The sequence below is a fragment of the Astyanax mexicanus genome, chromosome 11 (genome assembly GCF_023375975.1).
Source record: "Astyanax mexicanus isolate ESR-SI-001 chromosome 11, AstMex3_surface, whole genome shotgun sequence".
Taxonomy (NCBI): Eukaryota; Metazoa; Chordata; class Actinopteri; order Characiformes; family Acestrorhamphidae; genus Astyanax; species Astyanax mexicanus.
This window is the reverse complement of record NC_064418.1, coordinates 21,278,940-21,288,080: the sequence shown is the minus strand read 5'-3', so window position 1 is coordinate 21,288,080 and position 9,141 is coordinate 21,278,940. Positions and strand designations below refer to the sequence as shown.

The 9,141-nt window shown below is 45.5% G+C and overlaps 1 long non-coding RNA gene across 1 annotated transcript; it reads left to right on the top strand.

Moving 5' to 3' along the window:
- The first annotated feature begins 3,687 nt into the window (after window positions 1-3,687).
- LOC125805046 (uncharacterized) lies at window positions 3,688-4,756 on the top strand. The gene is made up of 2 exons (XR_007441324.1): window positions 3,688-4,034; window positions 4,466-4,756. It is a non-coding gene; the product is annotated as an uncharacterized LOC125805046 (long non-coding RNA).
- The last annotated feature ends 4,385 nt before the right edge of the window (window positions 4,757-9,141 follow it).

Here is a 9,141-nt window from a genome sequence, read left to right as displayed (position 1 = left end):
GTCAAGTGCACAAGTGAAACCACCCATAAAGCTGGAATTTCCCAAATATGGGGGACCTGGGGAGGAAACAGATCCCATCACCTTCATTGAAAAGTGTGAAGAGTTTTTAGCTGTTCGGCCCCTGACCAATCAGGAAACCTTAGCAGCCCTGACATCAGTACTCTCGGGTACAGCCAAAGATTGGTGGAAGGCCGAAAGAAAGAGTGTGAAAACCTGGGGTGCCTTCAAGACCATCTTCCTTAGGTCCTTTCTGTCTGAGGATTATGAAGCTGAAGCTGAAAGGCGTCTAAGGGATCGACATCAAGGTATCAATGAAAGTATAAGGGATTTTGCATTCCAGTATCGGGCTTTGTGTCTCCGCTGGAAAGAAAATATGCCTGAAAAGGAATTGTTGCAAGCAATCTTAAGGAACTGTAACCCCAGGCTGGCCAGTCTGCTGAGGGGAGCCGTCAGTTCAGTGGATGAACTGGTAAGAGTGGGAACCTTAGTGGAAAGAGATTTGTTGGAGGCAAAGAGCTATTGGAACAGGGCACATCAGGACACTTCTTTGGAGAGAACCCCGGCGGGGAAGGGGGCAAAGCGAGGTCATCCCCAAAGTTTGGGTCACACCAACATGGTTCAACATGCCTCACCACGGATCAAAACCCTAACATTACCACTTTCTGTTCGAGGTCAGCAGGTTACAGCCATGATCGACACAGGCAGCACCTTTTCTTTGATACAAGAAGGTACCTGGGACCGTATGAAGAGAACTCAAGAGGTTTGGAGAAGTGGTAGAAGTCAAAAGTTTATTTTAGCCAATGGTCAGACACAAACGGCAAAAGGAGTGGTTGAGTTGGACTGTGAGCTGGGTAAATGTCAGACAAAACGACCATTTTACGTGATGGAGAATAAAGATCTTGTATTTTCCCTTGTGTTGGGGTTGGATTTTCTGCATGACACTGGCCTTATTCTGGATTTTCAGAAGGATGTCTACATCCTGCCAGGAGGCGATACTGTTCCGTTTGGTGGGGAAGGAGAAAGCCCTCCTTTTAGTAATGCTGACATGAGACTGTGCATAGCCCAGGAGGACTATGTTCCCTTGGACTATGAAGAAGAGCAGGAGATAAATAAACTGGTAGAAGGAGCAGACATCACATCCCAGGCAAAACAAGACCTGCACAAGCTTTTGTCCCAGTGGCCATCAGTATGCACTAATCAATTAGGTCGCACCATGATAGTCTTACACCACATTACTACCAATGACAACCTTCCCATACGTCAGAAGCCTTACAAAGTTTCAATAGAGAAGCAACAACTCATCAAGGAAGCCATTGAGGACATGCAGAGAAGAGGCATTGTTAGACCTTCTACTTCACCTTGGGCATCTCCCGTTGTCCTGGTCCCTAAAAAAGAGGGTGGTGTTCGGTTCTGCGTGGACTATCGTAGGATGAACTCCAAAACCCACCTAGATGCATACCCTATGCCACAGGTACAAGAGATCTTAGAGTCCTTACATGGGGCTGCAATCTTCAGCACCTTAGATCTTAAGAGTGGTTATTGGCAAGTTGGTCTTGAACCTGATAGTATCCCTAAAACTGCCTTCATCACATGTCAAGGACTTTACGAATTTACAGTGCTCCCATTTGGGATAAAGAATGCGGCTGCCACTTTCCAGCGATTGATGGATTCGGTACTAGTTAATTTGAAAGGGAAATCGTGCTTTGTCTATATCGATGACATTGTAGTTTATTCCAGTACCATCGAGCAACATCTAGGCCACCTGGAAGAAGTGTTCAGATGTCTCCACCAAGCGGGGCTGACACTAAATTTGAGAAAGTGCAATTTGCTGCAAAGATCTCTCATCTTTTTGGGCCATGTAATATCTGGAGAAGGCATCTGCACTGAGCCGGGAAAGGTAGAAGCAATACAAGCCTTTCCTGAACCACGGTCAATCAAGGAATTGCAACGGTTCCTTGGAATGGCGGGCTGGTATCACCGTTTTATTACACACTTTTCTGAGAGGGCTGCTATACTTAATGCCCTAAAGAAGAAGAATGCCCCGTGGATCTGGACGCAGGAATGCCAGAAGGCTTTCGAGGACATAAAGCAGGCTTTAATTACAGCACCCGTGTTGACTCCCCCTAATTTTTCGGAACCGTTTCAGATACAAACCGATGCTAGTGATCAAGGATTGGGTGCTGTGCTGTCACAAGGGACAGATGGTCTTGAGCATGTCGTAGCCTATGCTTCCAGACTCTTACAGGGAGCAGAAAGAAATTATTCTACAGCAGAGAAAGAGTGCTTAGCAGTGGTATGGGCCGTGGAGAAATGGAGAGTATATTTGGAGGGACGACATTTCACAGTGATAACCGACCATTCAGCTCTCTCTTGGGTCTTCAACCACCCTAAACCAACCTCCAGATTGACTCGGTGGGCTATCAGGCTGCAAACATTTGATTTCACTGTTCAGTACAGAAAAGGTAAATGCAACATTGTACCTGACACCCTGTCACGAATACCAGACAGAATGACAGAAGGGGTAATGGCACCTTGTCAAGTTACAGGCTCTTCCGATGGACTCCCTGTAGACTGGGCAGAAATAGCCAGAGCACAAGAGGTAGATGGGACATTACAACCACAAAGAGTTGAGGCTGGTAATCAGGAAACTCGAAAAGACAGGATTCATTTTGTAACTAAAAACGACATACTGTTCAGAGCTGTACCGAATCAACAACTGGGTCACACCTTGCAGGTGGTAGTCCCAGTACAGCATAGGGAAGCTTTCCTGCAGTATGCGCATGACAATCCATTAAGCGGACATCTGGGACAAATGAAGACCCTTCTACGGCTATTAAATATAGCGTATTGGCCATCAATTCGGAGAGATGTTTGGACATACTGTAAAAGTTGTGAAATATGTCAGAAATATAAACCTCGTATTTCCAAGTTGTCAGGCAGACTTCAATCCACTCCTGTGGTAGAACCAGGCTACATGCTAGGGGTGGACCTCATGGGTCCTCTGCCTAAAAGCCCAAGACAAAACGAACACCTCTTAGTCATCGTGGACTACTGTAGTAAATGGGTCGAGATGTTCCCATTGAGAGAGGCAAAAACCTCACAAATTGTCCAAATATTGATTAAGGACATCTTCACCAGGTGGGGAACGCCAGCCTACCTAGTATCCGATAGGGGAGCTCAATTTACCTCCCGGCTCTTGCATGCTACTTGCCGTCAATGGGGGGTTGTCCAGAAACTCACCACCGCTTATCACCCCCAAACGAACCTGACTGAACGTGTCAACAGGACGCTTAAAACCATGATTGCATCATATGTCAAGGACAAACATCGTTTGTGGGACCAGTGGATTCCAGAGTTCCGCTTCGCCATCAATTCAGCTTGGCAGGAGAGTACAGGTTTCACTCCTGCTGAAGTGGCGTTGGGAAGAAAACTCAAAGGACCATTGGAAAGGTTATTGAGTCAGCCTCCTAACCCAGATCATGACGCATACAAAGTGGTGCAAAGACAGCAGGACTTGTTCTGTCAGATAAGGGACAATGTGGACAAAGCCCAAGCCAAGCAGGCTAAATTTTACAATCGGCGGCGTAAGCAGGTGAACTTTGTTGGGGGTGATTTGGTCTGGGTAAAAACGCATCCTCTATCTAGGGCAGACAAGGGTTTTGCTGCTAAGTTAGCTGAGAAGTGGAAAGGCCCTGCCAAAATAATTAGGAAAATTAGTCCTGTGAATTATGAGATTGAATACCTTGATGACTCTAGTCGGGTTGACACCATCCATGTAGAAAATCTAAAGTATTACTACGGTCGGGTTGGGTCAACTCTTAAGGGGGTGGGTGTGTAACCAAATTGGCTACATAGCCTTATTTATAGAGTTTTTGAGAGTTCTGGCCTCCCGGCCACTAGGGGGGTTTCTAGATTTTTTTGCCTATGCTTTGGCTGCATACAGGAGGTTTAAAGAGAGAGAGAGTTGATGGGTGAACACATTGCACTCTGTACTGCGTCTCCCTGGGAGGAAACCTCATGGTTTCATGCCTTCTGTAAGTACTTTTGTCATTGTGTTAAACTGACTGTTGTTGAGGGGTGTGATTACACATGTAAGGAATACAGATTGTGAAGCTTAGTGAGTAGAAGTTCAACATGCTAATGCTAACATGCTGATGTGGAAATGTTTGTTTTATGCATGTGCTAATTTGATTATGCCAATGCTAATTTGCTAATGCTAATATGCTAAGGCTAACTTGCTAATGCTAATATGCTAAGGCTAACTTGCTAATGCTAACATGCTAATGCTAACATGCTTTTGGGGAAATGTTTGTTTTATGCATGTGCTAATTTGATTATGCTAATGCTAACTTGCTATGGCTAACTTGCTAAGGCTAACAGGGTTGCTTGATTATGCTAGTACTAATAGTGAGGGGCGGTCTGATAGGGCTACTTTTGTTGTAATAATTGGAGTTTGTGTGTGCAGAGGGAGTTTATGTATGTCCACAAATCCCTGTGACTTTGAGACCCCAAGAGGAGTCAAGCCTGAAGCAAGGACTTATCAACCTCTGTCAGCAGACAACCACTAGAAAGACTGTTCACCCGCTCTAAACCCTGCTAAGGACTCTGGCTGGACTAGTGGGACTATTTGAATCCATTGACTAATAGACTGTCCATTCTTCAAAGAACGAATTAAGGGACTCCTTTCATTGTTTATGTCCATGATGGTGTATATGTGGGTTTGGGTGGTTTGGATAAATGGTGTTTCATACTTAAACTAGACTGATCTGGTAAATTTTGTGGGACTGTGAATATCATATATCTTAGTAGCTAAATCACTGGCAGGTCTCACCCCCCTTAGATCTTATGTAAGTTGTTTTTCTGGAAAGTTCTCTAGAGAGAGGTTACAGTAGAACCACCCATCACAGATTGGAGTAATTGCTGTTTCAACTGTGGAAAATACGGACATTTTGCAGGAGACTTTGAAGAATCGGAAAGCCAAGGATGGGAGGAGCAAGCAAGTGCACCCCAGCAGCAAAAGTGATGGGCGGCGGAGAGGCGGGACAGTGAGACGGCTTGACCCACTGACACACAAAAAAGGGCAGTACTGTCTTCCTCTCCATATTTTACATTAGTACAACAGCTTACAAATTGTCCTTTAAGCAAGCTAAAAATTACATTAACAGTAAATGGGAAAAGATTGGATTTTTTGGTGGATAGTGGGGTGAGCCATTCTGTGATTAGAACAAATGACCTATCTTGTGAAATTCAAAAGGGTAAATCTCAAACGTTAATTGGAGTGGGAGGTGAAGTAGTAAAAGAAAAAGTGTCCGTGCCTCTTCAGTGCTTGTTAGATGACAATTTTTTTACACATTGTTTTCTGATGTCTTCTGTGTGTCCTGTAAATTTGCTGACAAGGGATTTGATGTGTAAATTAGGGTGTACTCTAATCAGCTCCCCTGAAGGCCTAGTTGTAGATTTTATAGAACAACCATGCATAGTACAGGTAGCAACGGGGGTTCCGGGGTAAGCTTTTACGTGGCACTGTGTTGATGAGCAGGGAGAAACTATTAGACATTTTCTCGCAGAGGCACAGAAAATGGTGATAAATCCGTTGCAGTGGAAAAGCAGTGAGTTACGTTGCACCTCGCACATTAGCCAAGGCTCTGATTATGACTATGAACAGCAATTTCTCACATCTGAAACTGAACCTTTGTCAACCACAGCACTCATATGGAGTGATAAAACAGCGGCCGCCGTAGTTTCACTAACAAAACAGCAGGATGCGTTATTCACAGTAGGAAATTCATATCCTCACTGTGGTAACTTGCACGCGAAACAAACCACACACACACAGGTTTCCACTTTTTTTTTTATCTAAAGCGTAAGTAAATGAAACGGATTAACAGACTCAGAGAGAAACTAAACACAGCTTGCCCACAGAACGTATCTTCTTCTGCTCAGTTTTTACACAGACTACAGGCACACATTGGTACTCATACATTTCCTTTCCTCAGGCGCCACCTACTGGTAAGAAACACTATTGGCCACATTCACAGCCTTATCACTAAGTTCAGAAATTCCTCCCCTTTAACTAATAACTTTAAGAAACTGAAAATGGATCCAGAGTTTATGACTTCCATTAAATCTATACTGACCATAACACATAAAACTGATTATTCCAGCATACCTATAAAAGAACACAATATACTCTTATTACAAAAAAGCAGTAATGCTCATGAAAACTTCAGTCTATCAGGAGCCTTTCGAGAACGCTGAACCGCAGTTACCACAGGCGTCTGAGTTTTGGGGAACTCCTGTGCAGCGGTCACCACAGGGGTCTGTGGTGTCTGTGAGTCGATGTGTAACTGTCCTGCTGGTGGCACAGACAACTCCGGTGGTGATTCCTCTGTCAGGTTTCAGCAGTCTCTCTCTTGCATGAAGATCATGTCTCTCCTTCTGTTTTTGTTGCTTCCTCACTACCTGTGTATTCAGGTCAGGGCGAAGAAGATCCAGCCTTGACATCTCTGCTGGTGTACGTGCAGTGGTGGTTTGAGGTGTGAGGCTGTACTTGAACAGGAAATGGAAAAGTCTAGTACTCAGAGAATCACCTGTCATGCGCTTCAACCCCTCCTTCACCGTTTGTACAGCACGTTCAGCCAGTCCATTCGAGGCTGGGTGGAAAGGAGCTGTACGAACGTGACATATTCCATTCTGCTGCATAAAGTCACCAAACAGCTCACTTGTGACATTTTCAAGACTTTTGTAATGAGCAGATCATCCAGGTAACAGGCTACGTGTGGGATGCCCTGCAACAGACTGTCCATTGTCCTCTGGAAAATGGTGGGGCTGGATGCCACTCCAAACACTAAGCGGTTGAATTTGAACAACCCTTTGTGCGTGTTAATAGTGACAACCCAGCCAGGGTTGCAAACAGTGGCAACGGGTACTCCTCCAGCTTTGAGACCTGGTTCACTGTAAGTTTACAGTCCCCACATATCCGCACTGTTTGGTCAGGTTTCATAAGCGGAACAATGGGAGCTGCCCACTTGGAGAACTGGACAGGTTCAATGATGCCCAGGGCCTGTAAGCGCTCCAGCTCCTCCTCCACTTTCTGTTTCATGGCATAGGGTACCACTCTGGGCTTGTAGAAACGTGGTGTGGCATTGGGGTCAATATGTAGTTTCACTGTCATTCCCTTGAGAGTGCCCAGCTCTTCTCTGAACACCTCACTGTACTGCCACAGAACGTCCTCTGTTGTGCCTGTATACTTCACCTCATGCCAGTTCAGCTTGATTTTCCTGAGCCAGACCCAGCCCAAAAGACTGGGCCCGCCACCTTTGGCCACCACTAGACGCCCCTCAAGACGTCTGATTTCCCACTTCGATGCTCACTTTTAGCACTCCCAGGTGGGGGATGGCCTGACCAGTGTATGTCCTCAGCTGGAGCTTTGATGGAGTCAGGGGTGGTGGGTTTGACCTCCATGTCCTCTTGTAGGTCTCCTCGCTCCTCCCCTGAATCGATCTCAAATTTGACATCCTGTCCCTGTACTGTGACTGTGGCATAGTAGGGCATAGGCGGTTTCTCATCAGTGTCCACTGTAAACATATTAAAAGAGCACATGGCCTCTTCACTTGCTTCCTCTACATGATGTGTGTCAGCCTTATTTTGCTTTCCTTTCCATTTCTCAGTCTTTTTGTTTTTAGCACCTCGGCATTTCCTTTCTAAATGTCCTTTTTTCTTGCCGCCATGGCAGACAGAATCCTTGAATTTGCATTTGTTTGCATAGTGTGCCCCTCCACACCGAAAATATTCAACTGGCTTGCCAGCTCTCAAACTGATTTTCTTTACATGATGCACTGCCACAGGTTGCGGCCCTGCATGCCCTTTTTGGATGTCCTTAGCATTGCTAGCTGCTGTCTCCATGACCTGAGAGATCTCTAATGCTTTTTTGAAAGTCAATGTTGGTGCTGTCTCACTCAGCAAACGGCGCTGAATCGCCTCATCATTTATGCCGCATACCAGCCGGTCACGTAGCATATCATCTAGCATCGCTCCGAAATCACAATGCTCTGACATCTGTCTAAGCTCTGCTGCGAAATTAGCCACTGACTGACCTGACTTCCTGAAGTGACTGTGGAACTTACTTCGGGTACATGTGGAAACTACGTAATTTTTTAACAAGGTCAGGCACGAAAATAAAACATCACCAACTAATAAATCACCTGCTATCTGCTTTACTATTACCATCTCAGATTGCAGTCGTGAAATGTGCAGCACATACGTCAGCAAAGGATCCCATCAGCAAGGGAAATGCCTTTGCAGATTATATAGCTAAACACACCGCACCACACCTGCCGCCACCGTACAACTTCCTGTGACAGACCAAGAAAAACCCTCCTTACAAGATATTCAAGCCACTGCCACTGGAATAGAGCGAGCTCAGTGGTCTAAATCAGGGTGTGTCAAACAAAACAGTATATGGGTGCACACTGCAACAAACAGGCCATGTCTCCCAAAAGCATACATGAAAGGGTTAATTGCTATTGCTCATGGGAGGTGTCACATGAGTAAAGGGGCATAATTGATCTGATAACCAGGCATTGGTATGCGCCTGGGCTTGCTACACTCACCCAAAATTTGTCTTATATGTGCACAAAACACACATAGGCATCCAAAACCTCGGTCACAACAGCCTGTGACTCATCCCCCAGCGACTGAGCTATTTCAACATTGGCAGATTGATTTTGTGGAACTAACACCTGCCAAAGGGAAACAGTTTCTCCTGGTACCCAGGATGGCAAAGAGGTGGCAAAAGCCTTCCTTAGAGAGATAATCCCTAGGTGGGAGCTGCCGATGCGCATCTCAAGTGACAATGGCACTCCGTTCATACATTCCGGCATAATCAGTTTGACTAAGTTCTTAGGAATAGACATGAGAAAGCACTGCAGCTACCACCCAGCAAGTGCTGGGGCTGTAGAAAGGGTTAATGGGACCATTAAGAATGGTCTTGCAAAAATGACCCAACAAACAGGCCTTAATTGGGTTAAGTGCCTTCCCCTGGTCCTCTGGCAAAGCAAAACCAGAGCACAAAAAAGAACGGGGCTTAGTGCCTTTGAGACTGTGTATTGCGTCTCCCTGTATGAAGCACTTCTGTCTGTG